At 41.6% G+C, this 22,959-nt stretch overlaps 1 protein-coding gene across 3 annotated transcripts in view; it reads right to left on the reverse strand.

Moving 5' to 3' along the window:
• Nucleotides 1–8,754, reverse strand: part of plxna2 (plexin A2) — a 182,234-nt gene extending 173,480 nt beyond the window's left edge. For 2 of the 3 annotated variants that reach the window (XM_029157357.3, XM_055510096.1), the window contains exons 1-2: nt 8,653–8,754; nt 8,282–8,388 (exon numbers count right to left, since the gene is read on the reverse strand). The gene's annotated coding sequence lies outside the window, so the exon portion shown is untranslated. Of the gene's footprint in view, nt 1–8,281; nt 8,430–8,652 lie in introns of those variants that run through there. The other variant, XM_055510098.1, reaches the window with a different exon arrangement.
• Nucleotides 8,755–22,959: the final 14,205 nt, after the last annotated feature.

Consider the following 22,959-nt stretch of genomic DNA (forward strand, 5'->3'; position numbering starts at 1 on the left):
ACTGCAATTAGAGTATATATACTGTATATAAAACATATCTAAGGTCGTAAGCCTGGCTGCAACCTCAGATACTGTCCTCAACATTAAAACAGATCCTAGTTAAGAAACCTTTTTAGTATTCATGCTGGCATTTATGGTGTAGAAAGGACTTTGTTAGGAAATAGTGGATCCAGCCAAACTGAGTAAACAACTTATACACATGAAACAAAATAAAAGTAGAGAAAAACAGTGCTCCACATATTCTCCTTTAACTCACCAAACAGTTCTGTACTGCAACATACACTGTACAACACAAATGCAGATCGTCATGTCTTTGTTTCTAAACCTTTGCAGACAATCAGAAGAAAATTGTGAAGATATCAACTATGCAACAGATACAGTATGTACAGGTAAATGAAATTTACATGGCTGAGCAGAAACAGGTTTATGCATCCATTTAAAAATGTATATGCATATATTTAAGTAAGAGGATGAATTTTACCCTCATATAAATCTCACACATTTTGCCTTTGATAAGTTGTTCACTTAAAGGCCAGAATTTATTATGAACCATGTACAGTAAGTAACTGACAGTAGGTTTTAACAGTGGCCATTATGACATGTAGTGTAGAGAGCTTACACTGTGGCCACTTTTGTTGCTGTGGAAAAACAATGGCTGAACCATAGCTGACATTTACTATCGAGGCAGCTGAAAGAACATACAGTACCTTCGGAGCTATAGGTTATATTTTATAGCACGTCACATCACTGCATTGTTAATTATCCTCACTTCCTATCTTTCACCTTGTAAAACAATGTAAAAGTTCACAGGCATTTGAAGAGGACTGTTACCTGCGGTCACTGAGTGCCTATGGGGAAAAGAAGGGGAGGGCAGTGAAATGCCACAACAGTCTTAGTGTAAGTTACACAGCCCACTTACAGGCTGTGAAACATCCAATAGCTAAAAGTAAGTAACTATGAAACTAGTCATTAGTGGCAATTCCTAGTTACAGCCACTCCACTCAACTGCTGACATGTTCCTGTAATTATATGTAATTCTGCAGTAACATCTTGTCATGGTAGTGTGGTGAACCAACACAAGATCTCCTCTCTCTCCAGGGACCGGAGTGACCAGGGAACGAACATCGCTGTGAATCATAAACAACGAAGAAAGAACGAGTAAAAATGCCTTCATCCTGCTAAAGTGGGTCCCAGTTGGGACTCGGCAGCTGTCATTCCCTGTCAACTCCAGCTGTGTTAATTCCATATAAACCTCTGATTGCAGAAGACCATGGTGTCTCCTGAGGACTCTGGGTGTGACAAGCATCCGTCAGGCTTTGAAAATGGAGTATATTACAGATAGGGTTAATCCACCATAGCTTGAGGAAGTGCCAAGATCCCTGTTGTCATAGATACAGTAGGCACCTGCAGCACACAAATGTGAACTGAGGGTAAAGCAGACTTTAGGCCTCCCGAGCTTCCAGTTTGTAGTGGCTACCCAATCAGCATACACAGCAACTGCTGCTATGGATGTACAGTACAGTGGGAACCATGAGACCCAAGTGGAACAGTAAATTATTAAGAATTTCCCCCTATTTATCTGCTCATCTGTGGAAGAAGTCGTCATTTTATCATATACTGTAAAAAAAATTGAAAACAAATTACTACTGGGCAAAAGTTTTCTCATTGGTTCATTTCTGCACACATATGCACTGCACTCTTAATGTATGTGTCTGCAAGCATGTGCAAGTTTGCAGTATACACACATACATGTACAAATGGGACCTGGCTGCAAATGGGACCTGGTTTCACCTACCAGACCTGTCTATTAGATGGGTGACAGGGTGTCTGTAATCACCAGCTCAGCAAAGTTCAGACAAGCTATTACCTACACACACACACCTACACACACATTCTGTAATCAGTGTGGCTGGCCCGACTTCCCTCATCATTACCCCAGGAGACAGGAGATAGAAAAATCCCACCAATACCATATCTCCCTGCTCCAGTGGATGGCTAATAGTAGACTTTTTCTGAATGTTGGAGCCCCCCTCCTTCGCACAGCTTCACTGTTAGTAACCTCCATCACCCCAGCAACCTGCCCTAAGTATGAATAATTTTGCATACAAGGCACTGGAAATGATTATGAATGAATCTCTATAAAATGAATATCATTTGTCACTACCCAGATACCTGGACACCACAGTGTGATGGATGAAACACAGGGTCAAATCTGTACCAGAAAACAAAGTGAGAGCAAATGTACGGACAGGGAGGGACAGAGAAAAATGGAAGTGTGTGTTAATGATATGCTCATATACACACAGTGGAACTCAGATATGATTAAGGCTATGATATGATGGGTGGTGTCAGTGCCGAGCTTAATGACTAATGCAATGAGATGGAATTGGAAGAGACACTGGTGTCAGGCTGAAGTGGAATAATGCCTGGAGCCTCTGCAGCAGCAGACACATGGAGCTGCCACAATGAGCAGCCTCATAAGCACAAATTGTTACGGTAGCTGGAGACTTAGACATGCATAATTAGCCTTACTGCAGAACAATACCAAATTGAAATTCAATGCTTTTGACATTTTGTCTGGCAAATGATAAATTACCAGCAAAAAAATAATAACAATGATTATTTCACTTATGTGACATGAATCTGTATCCAGTGCTCTAAATAAATACATATGTACGATGAGATCATCTTAACAAAAGATTATCACTTTGTATAGTAGTGAAGGCGCTGACTATCATTAACGAAAAAACTAGATTTATTAAATTGTAAAAATTAGAAACTTTGAAAGCCCTTCACCCTGCAAATACTCATGCCTTATCCTTTAAACTGCAAAAAAGTGCATACATTGCCACACAGTGTGGATGATATGAACACGATTTACAGCACAGTCAGAAAGGGAATACTGTACAGCATAAAAAAGGTTATAACTAGCTCCACCAGGATGACCGGTAACACGGGCTCATTCCACTTTATTGCTGCTTGGCCTTTTTGGAAACAACTGCTTGCCACTGCACATCTCTCTAATATCTCCCTGCATACATAAAAAGGAGCAAGGTGTGGCTTACACGAAAGCCTCTATTGTTTAGGGTTGCAATATAGATTTTATACGGCTCCAAGGAAAAGGGAATTACATCTTAAATTACAAAGACGTCCCTGTGACTTGTCAGCAGGAATTATATGGGCCTAGTGACTGGTGTGGCTGCAGGGGGACACCAGGGAGCTGAACAATCCAAAATGGGACTCAGCAGAGACAGCTGACCTACGGTTTGCAGAGTCAGCACGAAAAGGTTCAGACTCCAAGTTATTCAAACCCACTTTTGAACAGCATCAGACAGATAATAACACACGTATACCATAGCGTACGAACAAACACATACTGTACGTTGTATATGTAGGATTGAAGAGTATAAAACAGTTAGTAAAAACAACATTTGACGTCACACTATTGTTTAGGGCTATTACGCTGACCTAAACATGTGACGCCAGGTGAGAATTACCATTCTCAGCACCAATGACAGCTACAGTATCCAGGTGTTTTTAGTGTCTGCAGTCAACATTTTGTGGTGTTTTCAAAAGATTGTTTTTAAGTTTTTCTGTTTCACTGTTTTCTTCTGTTGCTCTTCCTATGAGTGTTTTATTCAATTTGCTAAAGTTTTTAGGCCGCATGAGAAGTGTATACATATACTTATTTAAGATATTGGGTGCATGATTAAATGTAATTTGAAAGGTTCAATAGGGATAGTGCCATGGTAGGTAGGTTTCTCTACTGCTACTGGATGCGACTGTTTAGTTTCCTCTATGAATAGCCTTATCCCAGAGCATTACAGTCTCAGGGTCCTGATCCTAAAACAGGAGAACATTTATCACAGAAGCAGGCCATTTATAAAATGACACTCCAACCTGGCCTGGTTCCAGCAAGAAAACCAAACACTGACTTTACTCAACATTGTGGATAACAAGGTCTAAGCTGAAAAGCCAAAAGTGTGCAGGGGTGAAACACCTCCTTCTATAGTAGATCCTCCAGATCCCTTCTCAAAGGTTACAGGAAAAAATAGCTAGTGCCCAGTATCTTTTAACAAGAAGGAAAGTTTACCAGGAACATTGGTCAATAATAACCCAATTACCTCCACTTCTTAGTATACACTATCCTGTTCTTGCTAGGGTCTGTATACAGTACATATCCAATTTCAGATCAAATAAGTCACAGCTCTTGACATTTACCTTGTCATTTGTAGATATAATAAAACAGTCATTATTAATTGAAAGCATACTGAATTATTTATTACAAAAAACGTTACTTGAGATTACACTAGAACATTGAAAAACATGAACAAATGATTTTCTTTCTTCCCTTCCGTAAGGCAAAATGTCAACTGAAATCCATGAGAAGAAAACAATTTATATACACTGTACTTTGTATGAATGCAGGGAACCTGCTTCTTCTACTGCAGCTAGACCTTAGCCAGGAGGGAAAAAGCATTTTGCACAAAAAAACATAGCCAAGCGTGTAAATGTAAGCACTAATTATATCTTCACGTTCATTATATAAGTTTTTCCTGGCTCACTTTGAGTGTGTGTCTTCCAGGAAGCCTGCTACAGAAAAGAACAGAGTCCCCAAAGATGATAAAATATGAACACGTCTGCTTACTTTTTTTAAGGAGTTTATTAAGATCTTAGAACGCAAAAGACAAGGCAACCTGTCATCATCGTTCCATTAAGGTTAATAATTCATAGGGCAATTAGTGCTTGTGAAATGTGAAGGTGAGAGCGCCCCTCCAACACCAAGCCCCCCATGCCCTTGATCTCAAGGCCCAAAAATAAACAATGTGACGGTGACATTACCAAGGCTCCTCCAAGTGGGAGCCTCTTGAGGTCCATTATGAAAACTAGTTATGTCAGCCTCGGGGTTGGATGGGTTGGCAGGGAGAAAGAAATACAGAGGAAGAGACTTCTAGAACTAAAGATAATACAACGTACACCATATCTAGAGAGAGAGAGAGAGAGAGCGAGAGCGAGAGAGAGAAAGAGATAATGTTAATAATAATATATTAATCCATTGTCTAACTATAACTATAAGGTTAATAAATCATGAATCAGCAAAACAATATAATAACATTGTTCACAGAAGATGATACAAGCAAAAATGAAAAAATTTAAAATTGAAAAAACATGAGTTATTTTTCATGACAGCTACCATGTGAGCCCAAAAGCTGTGAAATAAAGGGCCAACAGATGTATGAGAGGTCACGCCATGTCCACTTCATGCAACACTGAATAGGAGAGAGACCTCTGCTCTAATTAGTCCTCTAATTAGTGTACCAGGGACAAAGCTATTTACGGACAAGAGTAATTTAGGTAAGAAACAAGTGTAGGCTGTAAAGAAAAGGTGCAATAGCAAACACATTTTTTTATATTTCAAACACATTTACTGAGTGCTGCTGAGATTATGGTGGACATCTCTCCTGAACCTGCATCCCATATGGCCCTGTCCCACACAAGAAACACAATCCCACTTTACTTCCTTTATGGCTTTTAATCTGTTTTCACATTAAACCTTTGCTCTGATATTTGACCCGCAAGGTTTCACCACATTGTCAACGGATAGATTCATGTGTCAGCTGCCCTCAGTTAAGCAAAGTGGGGCAATTTTGTGGCTGCATGGGGAGACTCCCGTGACCCGGTATGATAGGCACAGCCAGGCCAAAGCGCCTCAAGCTGGCCAATAAATCACCGGAATGGCAGGAATAGTGCTCTTGAATCTACTAGTCACTCATACAAAACTTCTAGTGAATGTGCTTAAGCTCAACAACCAGCCTCTTTCTTACATGCACCCAAATATGTCCTTTAAATGATGTCCCAATGAGCTGTAAATGAATCCATGCAGCACTCAAACAGACATAACTGCTCTGCATGCGTTCACACATACATATACCATTTGGTTTTAGTACATTGGTATTATACACAAAGTAAATCACCACATTACCTACACAACATTACCTGTATTAATTTAATGACCTGAAATGTTCAGAAAGGGGACATACATTCTCTTTACACAAACACAGCACTGTTCTGCAATCTAGGTTTAAACACGGAGGCTTACTTTATTGATTTTATATTTAACATAACAACACTAGAGAACCATCACCATCATTCATCCTCTTCAATTTTTATTGTATATGATCTGGTTCCATCTATTTTGTTAATTAAAAGACAATAGAATGGTTGTTCATTAGAATTCCGTCAGCCTGACATCCCTAATTTGTGGATGGTGTCATGATTAATATCTCACAAAAAACAAATCAATAAGTCCAAGCTTCATATTCCCCAAGAGACCCCATCTAATCAAAACTATCAATCCTGCATATCTAGTTCAGACTGTAGTCATTACTAGCCCACGGAGCCCAAGGCTATTAGCACTGAAGCTACCTAGTGAGCTGAACAGAGTATCTTGAACATTAGTGTGGTCAAACACTCTCGGAGCAGCAGGATGACTGAATGGCAAGCTTGTGGAACCAGCAAAGCATGATCATACTAATGGGCCATGGTAAATGGACCAGCTATGGATAGTATGGGCTTACTGGCCTGCTCTGTGATCCAGAGCTCTGCCCATTTCACGGTGTCTGCCTGGGACCTGGCTCCACTCACTCACTGAGATGGAGAGCTCTGTGTAGGAGCCCAAATTTCACAAAGGGTTTGAGGTGTGTGGACAATCACTGGAGACAAATAGGAAGCTGTCTGTACTTGTTAACGTATGGGATAACGGACACAGTTTTCTAAAAGAAAATCTGTCTGAGCCCATGAGCCTTTAACACTTTGATCCATCTCTCTATCCTGTGTTCACTTCTAAAGCAGGCAGAGTTATACTTACACAAATCAAATTAAACGATGTGAAACCATTCTTACTGTAGGTTTTCAAAGTATTTCATAAATCATCCATATATTTTTCCTTATAAAAATAGTTTGTAAAGATTTTACCGTTTGTAAAGATTCTGTACAAACTGTGCCTTCCATGAATCACATCAAATCAAATCAAAGTACTACATTTGCTTTCAAGATAGATATTATGTGCCACAAGAGTTTTTTTTCTTCCTTCAAATCCCAGAGGAAAATACAAAATAAATAATGGGTGTAAATCAAGCAATGTCTCATTGTCGCCTCAAGCAGTGCCCCTGATCCCAACAAACTCATGACACTAACCACTGCTGATGAGCACAGAGAACTGAGCAACCCTTGTCCTACTGTACCATTAATGGCCAATAGAAATCCTCTGCTGAAGCAGGGAGAGATCAGACGGCAGTGAGATGATCATATTGTGTGCAAAATTATTTCTCACAATTGAACAAAACATTCCACCTTTAGGCTTTTTTATCCAATAGAGTTGTGTTCTATGATTGCACATGCAGAGTAAGACAATAGTTTTACTTAATACAGACTTACTGTATGTTATTGAATTTTTCTTCATAATAATTAGAAATGTAATGTAATGTAATATAACCTGTAACTACTAATCTGAATTACGGAGAAAAAATGACAGAACCAAATGATATGAATCACTGATAGGGATTCTGAGTAAAAGGAATTTCCTAATGATCTTATAAAAAAAACATTAATATGCTCCACCTTTGATGATGATACAAGGAGATCTCACGGTTTATCTTAACTCTTGTCACAAAAAAAAACTTTGAGGTTTTTATCTGATCTTCATTTGAAATAAAAAAGAGCTTACGTTTAACTTTTTTTCTTGCAAAACAGATGTCCAAGCATTAGAGTAGTTGTAAAAATACAACCATAGTCGTTTCTTTTGACAAAATAAAATTTAACTTCTGTCATTTTCCATTAAACAACTATTGGTGTGCATTTGCCTTTTCTGCTGCAAACCGGTGGCACTCAAGTATCTCTACAATAGGCTACACGGGCAGAGCAGCACTGACATTGTTCTGATCAAATATCAGCCAGCCGGGTCATTTCCATTCTATTATACCGCACTTGGCTTGTATTTTCTCCACAACATGAGCTTCTTTCCCAAAAAGACTCAAATCAACAGCTCAACCCTACTGTGTTCAATCATGATGAAGTGATTTGCGGACACATATTTACCGGGATATAGAAACTACAGACTGAACAGAACACACAAGGAAAAAACTAGTAAGTAACAGTGTGTCACTTTTCCCCAAAGCTTTAATTTCAATATGTTTTAAAGTGAGATTAAAACGTAGTTTGGGGGATAACTGCACATCACAAATGTAGCTGTGATTGTTGATTCCTTGGTACATGTACTTACAGTACACATCCATGGCCCATGGAGCGTCTTCTGCAGAATGTGCGGGAGGAAACTGCGGGATGAGTGATGAGGACTGGCGGGGAACGGTTCATGGTCGCTCCAGTCCACTGTAACCAAGCGTCATTCTCGGTCACTTCAAACAACGAAACACTCAGGTGCAAATTCAAAGACCTACATGCAAAGAGTAAGGCTAGCTTTTCGCGCGTTCATAACAAGCTAGCTAACGCTGTTAGCTTGTTAGCATGCTAACGCGCTTAGCACCTTAACAGCCAAAGGTCTCTACATTCTGTTTTCGCGCACTCACCGACCACACCTCCAATTTTAAAAACAATTAATAGTGTTGTATTTGAATATGATTACTGTATATTTACCATTATTAAAATGGGTTCTTTAGGATACGTCTTCTTCTGTGGTGTTTATGTAAGCAAGGTACATACATGTATGGGTGTATAGATGGGCCAATCCGCGTCCGGTTGAAACAAAACAAATCCCGCTCTCATCGGTGATATTATGGGATGGACAAGCACGTTACCCTATATTTGGCCTTAAAATGTTAAAATGTTCAATGTTCACCTTTTTTAAGGTGAACATTGAACATTTTAACATTTTAAATGTTAAAATGTTTAAACTTTTACTTTTACACAATTCCAGAGGAGTTTTTTCTCAACACCTGCTAAATACAACAAAATAAAAAAACCTCACCTAGAAAAAGAAGAATATAATATAAAGAAGAATATAAGTTTAATAAAATAGGACATGCAGTACTGATTTGGAGTCTGTTTCTCATAAAATCCCTGATTTTCATTTTTCAAACTCAAATAAAGGGAACCTAAATGGATAAAAATGAGAAAGTTTGTTTCACTCTTAGTTATTTATTAAGCTCACAAACACAACAGTACAAAGCCACGTGGTAGATGATTGCATCCAAAAACATTCAGATCCTTTTTTTGTTTTAAACTAATGTTTAAAGGATGCAAAGAGATGTTCCCAGAAGTACTTACTATTAGTAGTATTACACTTACAGAATCACAGCTGTGGTTTTCAGGGGAGCTTTTCTCCGGTCTACGAATAATTCAGACACCAGCTGTACAAATACACACATGCCACTTTAACCCACACCTTGTACAGGACAGTGGGTTTCTATACTTTCCATCACACCGTACCTACATAACACCTGCTTTACTATATGTCAAATAATGACTCCAAAGTGTAAAACTGCAATATTATATCATTCTCCAAAAAGCCTTTAGGGTGAATTGTGTAATTGCTGAGGATGACACCAGACTATTTATAACTCTGTGCCAAGCAATCAACGTAGGAAGGAAACAATTCATGCTGGAGATAAAAGGCCAATGTTTGAACCTTGTAAATGACAACTGTCAATGTAAGGAAAATGGATGCACAAGGAAACACTAAGTTATTGCACTGTGAAGTCCATAAATCTATCCAAAAGGTCACCGGAGCTTTTAGCTGGCATTAATTACACTGAGAGGCAGACACAAGGAAGAGGATGACAGTCAAAAAGCTTTCTCCACTCCCCTCTTGTGTGCCTCCTGACTGAGTCTCCAAAATTGCTCACATCTTTCCGTGTTACTCCCAGAAATGCTTTTCAGAGGCACGTCTTTCACTAGGAGATCTCACACAGTAAATCAAGGTGTTATTTTTTCATTTTCTCTGTTGGAGCTTTGATTATTTTTTCCTAGAGGCTGTGCCTCTTGTTTGTGACCAATTTGTGTTTGTTACTTCCATGACACACTGCCCATTAAAGTGAAAGTTTACTCAGGTTTGTTTGTCCTTCCTCATACACCTACAGTATCAGATAATCTTTTCCCTGAATAATTCCTATAGGCTGTTATCGGATATGAAAGTAAAAACATTTTTAAGAGTATTTAACAAGTCGTTGTATTTAAATAAACATATTTCTCCCTTTACCTTAACTTACAATATAAGCACATAGAGAAATTAGGTTATGTTGTTCTAAGTAATTTGTGTTTCTCCTTTAACCTTTATTGAAGCTTGTGGTTGGGGGAGGTAGTTTTGGTGATGCCTGTTTTAAAAAAAACGGGCTTAAAAAATGGTTAATACCAGGTCAGTTATCGCAGCGGTGAGTTTGCAGCTCAATAACATTTTGGCTTCATTCAAACATAATCTAAAATGATGAAAGAATTAGGGAAAGCTGGATTTTCAATTCATCACTGCACTTTATTCATTCATTAAAGCAGTTGTGTAGAGAGGCAAGGACACACACTTCGTTTCCAGGTTCCTTCTTCCAACCACCACAGCTGGCCTTCGCATCCTCTTATAATTAATATCACCATGGATAGGCCAGAGAAGGAATATGGCAGTATGAGGGCATAGGGGGTGTCACGCTCAGGTAAAGGCCATGGTATCGTCTCAGAAATGCTATCCATAATTTATCAAGCAAACAAACAATGCACCTTGGCTCTCCCATTGTTCTGGTGCCCTTATCTCTTCCTGGCTGTGTGGAGGTAGAACAAGAGAGCCTGAACACAAAGCCAGCAGAGACAGAGGTCTAAGCAGACTGTATGATAATCATCCAGTTTATCCATAGAGTAGTGGCTTTCTAACCCAGACACATGTAATACCTACAGTGTATCCTATAAATACATTCATCTATTGATTACGGAACTTGAAGAGGAAAAGAGAAAGGAAGTTTATGGGAATTCTCAGATTTCTGATGTAACATAATCAGAAGATTAAGTTCAGCTGTAAGAGGTTAGCTAATATGCTGCAACATGTGATGAATGCTTACAGAAAATAAAATCTGCAAGTGCAGCAGAGGCAGCAGCAACAGGGTTCTGCACATAATACATTCACATGCTACTGACATATATGTATTTCTCAAAAAAACATAATCCATCTTATGTTCCATTTACTGTAGCTTCAAGCAAATCTATAGCCCAACATGCATTTCCTATAATTATCGCTGCATGTGGCAGTACGGACTGTTTCATTTGGAAACATAAAGCCCATGTGCGTTAATGTGTGAGCTTGTCATTGTTGACATTCCTATCAAGTTACTGGTGTGAATACAAAACCTGACACATCTTCATCATCACATAGAAGCATGTCTGAAATGTTAGATTTGATGAAAGAAGGAATGGATTACCAAGTGGCAGCCGAACTACAGTTAGTGCCATTTATAGAATCATTACAATAAAACCTAAACAAATCCCGACTTATACAGATGTGACCTTTAAACATGTTTTCATAATTCATGCTCCTCCTCTGCAATTTACTATGGCAGAACAGTAGGCAGGACAGACTTTAACTAGAATTCCACTTGGGTCTGCTGGTTATTTGCAATCCCATGGCTAAACAAGATAAATAATTTAACATCCCTGTGTTAGGGAGTGTAATAAAGCTGATGTCTTTATACAGCGGGGATCTGGCTAGCTGTGCAGTTTCTAAGTGAGATGGATGAGGCAAAGCCTAAACTGCTGAGGGGTGAAGTGAATTAGGCTCACATTAGGACTTACATTTCACTATTAAAATCAAAAGGGACGACGGCGGGGCAAACCTCCTCCCTCTGCTGAAAGAGCCCGTGCTCCGTAAAACACAATATAAAACATCATATGAAAGTACCAAAATTATAAAAATCAGACTAATATGTGTCAGATTGCGTACATGCACGTACAGGTATTTTGGTTTACAATGTGCTTTCTGCACATATTGGACAATTCTGTTATCAACCTGTTTCTTAGCTAAAATAAAAGTCCTGCTGAGTAGAGAGGGGAGCTCAGTCATTTAGCGTCAAATGTATTAAATGGGTCACAGACATAATACAACAAAACCTGCATCCATGTTAATATTGTGTACGTCCATCTTTTGTGTGTCTTCTCTTCGTCTAATGAAATGACCTGATTCATTTGCTAATTTACTTCAGGCTTTCAAAGAGCACGGGTCACACTACAACAGACAAACCACAGAGAGAAACTTCCCTGACAGACGTTCACCTTGGTAATAAATGTCAGAATGTCAAGGCTTTCTACTTGGCTCTACGCGCCGTACCTCATTTGATACCCAATGAATGTATGACAACATTTCAGCGGAGCAGCCGGGTAAAGGCCTGGGTCACATTTTAAAAACATCTCCTGACCTTTCCACAGCAGCGGTAATTGCTAATGCCAGACAAGGGGAGAATGTAAGTCTCTTATGAGCCACAGTGTCGAGACCGGTGATGTCTGGAGCGGAGGAGAGGGAGCCCGTTCCAGACATCGCCGGTCTCCACGCTGCGGCACACTTTCAGGTTACAAAATCGGCCTGGAGGCTTCACCGAGCTGTAAGTGCAGCCTGATCACCTCCAACACTGCACAGATGCCTCCGACAATAATAACAATAAACTCGGCATCATATCCGTTTGAAAAGACACAGTACTGAGAGGGATCCCGGTTTCATTTTCTTTACTTTACTCCGAGAGTTAAGGAGCTCAGAGTTGATGGGGACGCGACAACAAATCCATCCTTCCTGTTTCATTCCTCCTTCACTTGAGCCCAATGCGGTGGCGCCGAGGCAGAGAGAGATCTGAGATGAAATTAGAGAGGTATCAAGATGACTGAAGAAGTTGGGAAAAAACAGAAGCAACAGCGTCTGTCAGGGATCGTGTCAAGAAAAATTCATGACTGGGAATAAAAGTAAAGCTCCTTTCATATCAAGTTGGTTAGTCTAAGTCTTTCTGCAGCACTAATTCTTACAAATAAGACTTTATATATTACATATTATATCTACAACACATAATAATAGAAACAAGAACATTTATTAAAATACATTTTGATGTACTTTTCATGTTACAGGCTATTTTGTGTGCATTAAAGGCAGTGAATAACACTTTTATAACACATAGGTTTCACCAGCTGTGGTCAGTGAGATAAATAGTAGCAGGTGCTGGCTGAAAATGTAATGGTGCAGCATGGTCCCACCCATGACTGTCACCAATCATGGGCTCTCAACAGCCCCTCTGGCCAACAATGCAGGGCATTAGTCTCATCACCTGGGTCCATCGTTGATCACACTAATCACAACCGGAGATGTTGGGATGGATGGAAATAGATGTGTTTATCTGGCCTGGAAAAGGAACTTCGGCAGGTGTTTGGTTTCTGTGCCATCGCCAGTGTTCACCCAGTGCCCATTTCTATTATAGCCTTCAGCCAAAGAGACAGCTTGCAAGTCGCTGGCCCCTGATCTCAGCACATTAGTTTAATGCCTAGATCTGTGGAACAGCTCCTGACGCTTTCTTCAGACTGGCATCGCAGCATGCCAGCCAGCCAGCTAGCCAAGCAGACAGACAGGCAGACAGGCAGACAGACAGGCAGGCAGACAGACAGACAGGCAGATAGACAGGCAGGCAGGCAGACAGACAGACAGGCAGGCAGACAGACAGACAGACAGGCAGACAGACAGGCAGGCAGACAGACAGACAGGCAGATAGACAGGCAGGCAGACAGACAGACAGACAGACAGACAGACAGACAGACAGACAGACAGACAGGCAGGCAGACAGACAGGCAGGCAGGCAGACAGACAGACAGACAGACAGACAGACAGACAGACAGACAGACAGACAGACAGACAGGCAGGCAGGCAGACAGACAGACAGGCAGGCAGGCAGGCAGGCAGGCAGGCAGGCAGACAGGCAGGCAGACAGACAAGCAGATAGACAGGCAGGCAGGCAGGCAGACCGACAGACCGACACACACACACACACACACACACACACACACACACACACACACACACACACACACACACACACACACACAAACACTGCAGCCAGAAGATGCAGAGTAGCGTCTTCATAAAGCCGCTTGCTTCTGCTGCTGTAGCTTCTAACTGGCATCCTCTGCGAACAGCTGTGTCGTGTGGCAGCTCAAAAGCTATCGCAACATGTTTCAAAAATACAGCACTGAGGTTGCCAGAAGATTTCTTTGTGTGTTATCACAGCTGTCCCCCTTTTTTATACGTGTAAAGATATGCACTGGCAGCATTGTTTGGCTATTTGCTCATGAGCGGATCTCGTTCATAGGGAGCTAAGAAAATCTATGCAAGTCGATAAATGAGTCAATTTGTTCACAGGTTGTGCGATGACCAATTGCACCTTAAGATTAAGCCCATCCATCCTCACAGAAACCATCAGAAGGAGAGCAAGGGGGCAACTGGCAACCCATCTGTCTCCATGTCAGCACCTGTGTGTCAGTGCTAAAGAGGCACAGTATGGTCAAGATAACCTGCCAGAGTGAGGGAGCAAATAAACATCTGCATGTGTACTTATGCAGCATATCCACCCCGATGAGTGCTAGGTGCAGCCCTAGATCTGATTTGGAACCAGTATTAAAGCAATTCATCTGCTGAGTTCTTCTAATGTGTGTTTTTCTTGGTTTCACTTGGACTCCTAGACATGCTGACAGCTGCAGAAGCCCCTGGAGAGGAGATCTAGTAGCAAACATATGGGCTGTCAGTGCAACGGGAGAGAAAACTCTTGTCAGAGTTTTTCATTTTCTCCAACAGTTGGTGAGGTTTGTGGTTTTCCTGGCTGGAGGGTTTACGTTTGACAACAAAAAACCCACACAACATTGTGTGTTTTGACTGAATTTCAATAAAAGAAATGAAAAATCTACATAGAAAAATAAATAAACGTGTATTGAAATGGCAAACAGAATCCAGGTTAATCCACTTCTGATTTACAAATAAAAGCAAGCAGTAAGTTATGATATCGGTGTTATATAGGTAAAGAAAACACACTTAGAGAAAATACTGTACAAACTAAAACAAACTATTTACGGACTATGACCAAAATAAGAATTCCTTTTTGTTTTGGCCATTTTCCTTCTTTAAATGTTTGGCTGCTGTGCAACATCTGCGGAGTGATTTTCACTTATGGATGTGTTTTATATTTCAGATGCACATCCTATTGAAATAATCACTATACAAAAAATTGGGCAGAACAACACATATCTGTCAAAGTCCAAATCCAAATCCATATAACTGTACATCGTAGTTGAGTGATGTTGGTTTAGAGGAACTGAATTTCGCATTCTTGTGTTAACAACTTAAAAACTCTCCTTGACGGATCCATCACAGCATGCTTATGCTTAACAGAGAGCTGACAGGGTCTCCGGGCTCCCAGTGCAGCTGAAAGTTGCCCCCGGGGTCCTGACAAGGACAACTGGCTTCACGCACCACCTGCCAATAACTAGGGCCCACAGCCTTGCACTGATGGAGCCTGTTCCAGCACTGGAGGGATGGCTGTCAGTAATGGCCGTATCTCTCCCGCACGGCGTCCAGCTCTCAGGAATCCTCCCCGCAGCTCGCAGTGCAGCGCGGCCCCCGCGAAGCCGCAGGGAACGGCGCACATGGTGCACGGCTCCACCAAATTACCTTCACGCATCCTTCATCTGCACCGATGGTCTGGATTCTGGTGCTGGGGACCAATCAAGCCCAGTGATACTGTACAGTAGGTCAGAGTGGTTCTGAGTATAATGTACGAAGAATTGAGTTGAGGTTCACAGAATAAAAAAAAAAAAATCAATACTGTCTAAAAATATGTAAAGGAGCCTGACAACATTTCTGCCTGATTATACACAGTTAGAGATGGCGAAGTGAGGGTGAAGCAAAGCGTGGAATGGGTTTGAACAGAACATTTCTGCACCAGATCAAGTGGTTTGTGCGTATTAGTTTTATCATTTCACGCTGCTCAGGCGATTTAAACAAGTCGCACCCCCCCCCAACTGTTGTGGCACGCACGATAAAGACGCGGCGAAAGTGTTTGTCGGGCTTTAATGGAGGTTGTTTAGCACCCGGGGGAGGAGGGGGGAAGTGGGGGGGTTCACTCGGCAAGAGCCACGCTGAGTAAAAAAAGCCGTGTTTATTCACTTGCCTCGAAAGGCCCCAACGTTTAATACTTAGAACAAAATTATTATCGGAGCATTCTGTGGACACGGGCTGCCCTTCACATCAGAGCTAATCAGTTTTAATGGGTGTGTGCGCTGTAATGATGGTGCCAACTTAGTCCCAGGGCTCAGGGCCTATTACACTCTGTAAAATATTAATGACTCTCCAGTAAAAACCATTTAAAGCTACTCCCAGAAGATATGGGAGCCCAAACATCTCCCCCCTGCTGAGAACACTTAGGATCTAAATCTGCTTCTCTTCTTAATGTCTCTTTCTTTATCCAAACATCAACTTTCCTGCTTTTTATAACACAGGTGTGGATCAACTCAAATGTACATTATAGACTTAAGACAATATTACTTTTTAGGTCTCTTAATTTTAACAGCTCTTAATTTGCTTCATTCTGAATGGAAGTGTGCTTTTGGAGCTAAAGCTCCTCGCTGAGGAGAAAACGGACTCCCACATTGTCTCCGCGGCTCCGTTCCGTGCGCCTCCGCTGCAGCCAGCTGTGGCGGCCCAGACACCGTGCGAAGATGCTCCTTGCCCTTAATGGGAAACACACAATGGGAAACATTAACACGATCGAATCAGTCCGAGGGTTCGCACACTGGCCCAGTATTTGCTGGAAACGTAAATCCAGCGATAAAGTGAGAGCAGATGGTGACTGGTGCTTCGGATGCAGCACCTAGACGCCGCTCGGACCATAAAGCTGTTTCAATCTCATTTTATCAGTTAGAACACTTGAGGGTAGACAGTTAATGTTCAGACAAGTGTATCCGCACCATAATGTGCCATAAACACATCTCCATCGTCGCTACGGCAGCGGTAATAGTCCATAGCGTATAGGTCGAAGTAAAGCAAGACCCAGTAATGGGACTATTATGGGAAACAGCGGGCTCCGACTGTGGTGCTGGGACCGGCTCACACGGAGAATTCACTTTAGAAAATTCTGAGACTCTCTACCGTGCGTTGAGGTTTGGGCCTTGTGATGCTTCTTAAACTAGGATTCAGTCCTTCCTTTGTTTCGGGTGCTGTTTGGCTTTAGGTTATGCAGGTTCCAACTAACGGAGTCGTTATTAGGCTAATAATGTTTACTTTCCTGCCCTCAGCCTCGCTCCTTCCCAGGAGCTGTGCTTACTGTAATTGAAGATGGGGCTTTCTCCCCCTCCGAGGCGACTTTCGCCGCCTAATCCATACTGACGCGTCGTCTCCGGGAGACGGACAGAATGTTAACCTGCAGCGCTGCGGTCCCTCATTACACAGTGGCAGGGGCTGATGGACACGCGCCGGGCCTCCTCCCACCTGAAACGCCCACGTGACCGCTCATCCTCGCTTTATGTCACTGTCTAATCTCTCCGCGGGACCCAATTTATCCATGTGTTAAAGACACAATGTGTGCATATGCGCACGCTTCACCGCAGCGCCTCCGGTCACAATTTGACGCGTTCGCACTGTAAGTGAGGAGTGTGTGTTTGTACAAGGCGTCTCCTGCTTGGACATTATGCCCTTGTGTCTTTGTTCAGACAGTCAGTTTTCATTCCGTAGTATTAAGGCGTTTCTTTTTTTTGCTATTCTCCAAGATGTTGCAACGAAACCATAAACAAACGTCAATCCGATTTCAGCCAATCGCATGTTTGCAGACATACTGTATGTAGTAGTGCAAACAACATTTGAACAAAGCCTCATTACAGTATGTGTCACATTGGAAGGAACAGGTTCTAAACATTGTGTGTCAATTCACAAACAAAACGATTTTTGGCCAAAGTATGTGGTGAGTTGTGTAATTGTATGTTCACTAATTGCTTTGTCAGGTGGTCAGTCTGCGTTATTTACAGTTAGGAGTCTAGGAGTCAGTCTACTATTTTTCTAAGGCTGCTGCCTCATGGAGCCACTTGTTCTAGCTCCTAAATGTATGGTTTGTTCTCCAGATATTCTGCTGTCATTTGAGATTGCTTTCTCGTGTAGTTTAATTAAATAGTCTCCTGTTCTCTCATGTGTGATATAGTAGGTATTGAATATTTCCAGTGATCGCATTTCAACTGTGTTGCATCTTTTTTTATTAAGTAAAGCCATTGACCGACACAAGTGTGGGTTCCGCTCACCTCCGTCTTCGGGTTCAGTCCTGGTCCAGTTTGTGGTGTTGGAACTAGACTATTGCTGCCCGCACGTCCCCCATTTCTTTTATTACGTATGTGCTCAGACTGATAGCGAATCTTTTGAGCCATGTCAATTTAATTGGTGAGTCTCAGCTTTATTTGAGTTGCATGACAGGACAACATCCAAGAGGCTGGAAGTGACAAGAACAAAGAGAAACCCACCACTGTGACTAACATTTTCTAATTTTAGCGATACACAAACGCTGGATGTCCTCGCCTTTGTTAAGACGATTATTTCTCTTGCTTCTGTTGACGACAGCAGCGTGAACTTCTCGTGAGCGGTGACACATTAATTGTTTGATTCTCTATGTCTTACTTTTAGGTATTTTTAGCTGCTGCTTGGGAGAATGTGGCTCTCACGCTGCTGTGTGTGTGTACGTATGTGCGTATGTGCAGGCTGCTTAACCTCTCGGTGTTCTCACCGTGGTCCCTCCCTTTCAACACACAGGCTATGGGGTAGAGGGAGGCAATTTCCCTTCCCTAGCTTTGCATTAATGAGGCCTAAGGCCTCCTTAAGCCTAAGGAGAGGCTTTTAGTCCAATCACCAGCGGCTGCAAAAAGAAGACGCAAACTTTTACTGACACAGACATTTAACTTCACTAAACGCAGATGACCTGAGGCAAAAGGTTTTCTGAAGGAGAATGTGTATTGATGGTGATGATTTTCATTCTTGGTATATTTTAACAGGGCAAATCAAACAAAATGTGTTTGATTAAGTGAAAATATTTGGGTTTATTCCTCTACACATACTGTAATCTGTCGATCAGCTGTCGGCGGATCAGTTTTACATTTATAGCCAAGCGTCTGTACAGTCCCAGCCAAACAGGGAATGTCTGCCAGAAATTTCAGACAAAATGTTATGGGCAAAATTAATAGCTAATTAGTTTTTTTTATCTAAACTCAACATTTTTTCAACAACAATCAACAATGTGCCACCAATGCTGACACTTAATCAACAGTGATTACATATAATAAACAAAATAATGACAAATGCTTAATGGTGACACAAAGTAGACCTAGAACCAGAACTAGAACTAGAACTAACAGAACCAAGATATTAACATGATCCAGCCAAAGTCTAATCATTCAAACAGATGTGTTGGGTTGATTTTGACACACTCACTTGCACTAAACGCAAGATCAAAATCAAGACGCAGCCCTACAACCAGGTCCTCAGCCCTGCATCCGGTCGCCATGGTGACACCTCGCAGGGCAGCAGATGTTAACAGACTGCCGGTATTAGTTGTCTTAAATTTATACGGACTGTTCCCATCCCAAATGTGTTCTAGTGGCCACGGGGCGCTGAGGCGTTACGCTGACGGCCCAGATAGCGCTCAGCAGCAGCTCCCGCCTCAAACAAAACCTGGTGCCCTCGCCTCTACTTCATATGCACAGTATGAGGGAGTCCTGCGAAAATCCTTTATGGCTGCTGTCAAGCTGTTTCACATTTATGGAAAAACATAATTGATTTTGGAACAATTTTGAATTGGTTCTGAAACCTGAATTTGTATAAAGTCTTTCTTGTTGAGGGCTATCCACGCAGATATATGCAGCCCATCATTATTCCTCACCGCATGCACTTCCCTTCAGAGCTTTCCAGTGATCAATCCACAATCATGTTATTATTATGGAGCTATTTCCAACAATGAAAGTGAGATTGAAGCTCCAGTGACTTGTTGAATAAGACCCTAATGGATAGCTGTGGGAAACTGCCACAGAGACTGATTAATTAGACCTTCACATCGAGCTGTAAAGCCTCTCTTTTCCATCTCATTAGAACAAAAGCCCCCACATCTTGGCTACAACAGTATCCTTTCCGACTTACTGAAAACTGATATTGTCTGCGCGCACAGTTACTCGATGATAAGATTGGAGTGTGCGATGTTGCTCCCATAGTTGGAGACGTCAAGTTGTTTTGTTTCCCGACTGTGTTGTCTCCCAGTCCCCGCTGATTAATATGGATTTGATACTTAACCCGTGATTCAGTACTGGAGCCTGAAGGTGTGACAGACCAAATGATTACAATGATTTACATAACTATCACAGTACAGTGATGAACCATTAGGACACTGGTGTTACCGTGTAACTAATCAAAAGGCTGCTGCTAGTTTGATTAAATCACCAATATGAGCATTAGGAGCGGAAAGGGAGAGAAATTGATCAGGGTCAGCAGCTTCTTTCACAACGTCCCTACAACAAAACTGACAATTTCCATAAGCACCAGGACAAAGTGTTATTTGGTTAATAGTTGACGCCTCTTCCTGACATGCTCATGCATATTTTGTATAATAAATATAACCTATGTAATGGCGTTTTAACCTCCACCCTAATGAAGATCAAAAACACATCACTTCCCTCCATTCTGTGTCAATAGGAATCTAATGAGAGGCTGTCAGTCAGACCGTGGCTGTAGAATGGTGTGCTGGCAGGCTGGCAGGGCTCCAGACCGGACCAGGAACATCTGCTCGCATTATTAATGAATCAATTATACCACACACATGTGCCAGGCCTGCAGGGGCAGAAGGGGACGCGGGGGCGAGGGCATGGGGGAGGAAGGCGGGGGGGGGGTTTGGCCTTCAGTGACGCTGGTCCCGCTCCGCTCCCACATGACTCATGTGCGACCTGCCGGGGACCGCGCGTCACTCGGTGCGAGGCTAAAACGGAGAAAGCGCGGAAATCGAGCGGAAGCTGTGCAGAATAATGGAAATGGAGAGTGGAGAACGTGAGAAAAGAGGGACGCTGGAACATGTAACAACATGCACTTCATTTTAGTTGCTGTTTCGTGGCACAGTTGTTGTTGTGAAGTTGGTAGAAAATGAGGGCTGTTAACACATTAGCATGAGACAGGTACTGTAATACTTCCTGTTTAGCCGGTCCATATGAATCACAGTGCGTCTGTGAGTGGGTGGAAAAGGCGAGGCATCATTCTGTGAGCTCCACATGGTGGTTATTGGCTCCTAATAGGCCACCACCTTCCCCCATTCAGAAACCTGACCACCTGTACGTCCCTGAGGTCCAGGGATAGGCTTTCTCCTTCAGGGCCAAAATATGATTTGAGAAACATGTTTGCGGTAAAATTGCTTTCTAATATTTACTATGAATGATAGCGGCTTTAGTCACATCAGGTCAAATTCATGACGCAAACAGAGGGAAAAGAATCCTCTTTTTTTCCCTGTTTGTTTTCACGTTGGGCTGAGAAATAATTCTTCAGTTATTATTTGACTGGGGAGTTGTCCGTCCGCTCGCAGCAGATGTGGTTCTGGGGCAGCTGTTCAAAACTGTCAGAAGTGTTAAATAAACTCTTATGGGAATAAGCTTATATAAACATTGGCAAGATGCTGATTTTCCTGCACTCCCACTGTCTCACTGTAACGCAGCAGATTGTCTACCACAAACTATGATGGAAAGGTTTCATACTAATCATTATTACAGAATAATGATTCAGATGAGTAGGCGAATGAAGAGACCACAGCTCTGCTTGGACCAGTCATTGCTCTGTGGAGCCAATGTATAAAATATGATTTTGTTTCATTTTTAAATACCTTCTCTTCACAACTGTCAGAAGTAGTTTTCTAACACAGTAGACAAACTATTTGAATTATGCTGGAAGCCTCTAAGAAAATAATCCTAAAATGTTATTTTCATTACATTTTAAAAATATTTTCAGCTGTGGGAGTAAAAACAGTCATTAACGGTTAACTTCATTAACACACACACACTTGCATTAATGTAATAATTGTTATTTTAATGAGTAACCTTTCAGCATTGCTATGAGGACATTTTATTATGCCATTCATTTTAATGGAATAGTTGTAATCTCTCAGAGTGGATTAAAAGTGAAATATGCAAACATTTCGGTGAATGTTTCATTATGCAGCAGATTAGTTGCTCACCTGGTTTCCTCTGCAGAAAATCCAGGTTACTCGGATGGCGTTTACCTCGCCCGGGTTCTGGACCGCTCAGCGCTTTTGCACAAAAGGACTGTCCTTTCACATTAAAATGAGTGACCCCCCTCTGTCACACAAAGTTCCACGCAGACCTATATTTTTGTTGATGCGGTTAGCGGCGCTTTAGGCAAAATGACAACTTGCTTTTTGACCAAAGCTCGTGGCTTTTTTTTCCCATTTTCGCCGAGACACAAGGGAAAAAAAATTACTTCCATTTCAGTGGCCATTTGTTGCCCTTCCAGTGATGTGTGACCCTGTTTTATTTCATTTCATTTGTTCACTTTCATCACTGTTATTCACTTTGATTTACTGGAATAGCCATGTAGCAAAGTTAGACACAGATTTGAAATGGCACTGAGAAACCACTGTCATCATTTCTAAAAGTACTGACGTCGTTACTTTCCTGGACTCGCAGACATATACTGTACAGTGGATTGAAGGGAAAAAAATCAATGAAAGATTCAGATACTGTACATATATATAAAAAACCTCCTCTCCTATGACCAATAAATGTGCCATAATAAGCAACAAGCCCCTGTAATTCCAGTTATACTTAATATGAAAATGAGATGTAGGCTGCTGCCAAGCAATCAGTCTACATGAGATTGTGATTAACAGCTGAGGTAATTGCAGGGCAGAGGGCAGGACAGCTGGCACGGTCCACTGA

Source organism: Betta splendens, chromosome 7 (assembly GCF_900634795.4).
Source record: "Betta splendens chromosome 7, fBetSpl5.4, whole genome shotgun sequence".
Lineage (NCBI taxonomy): Eukaryota > Metazoa > Chordata > Actinopteri > Anabantiformes > Osphronemidae > Betta > Betta splendens.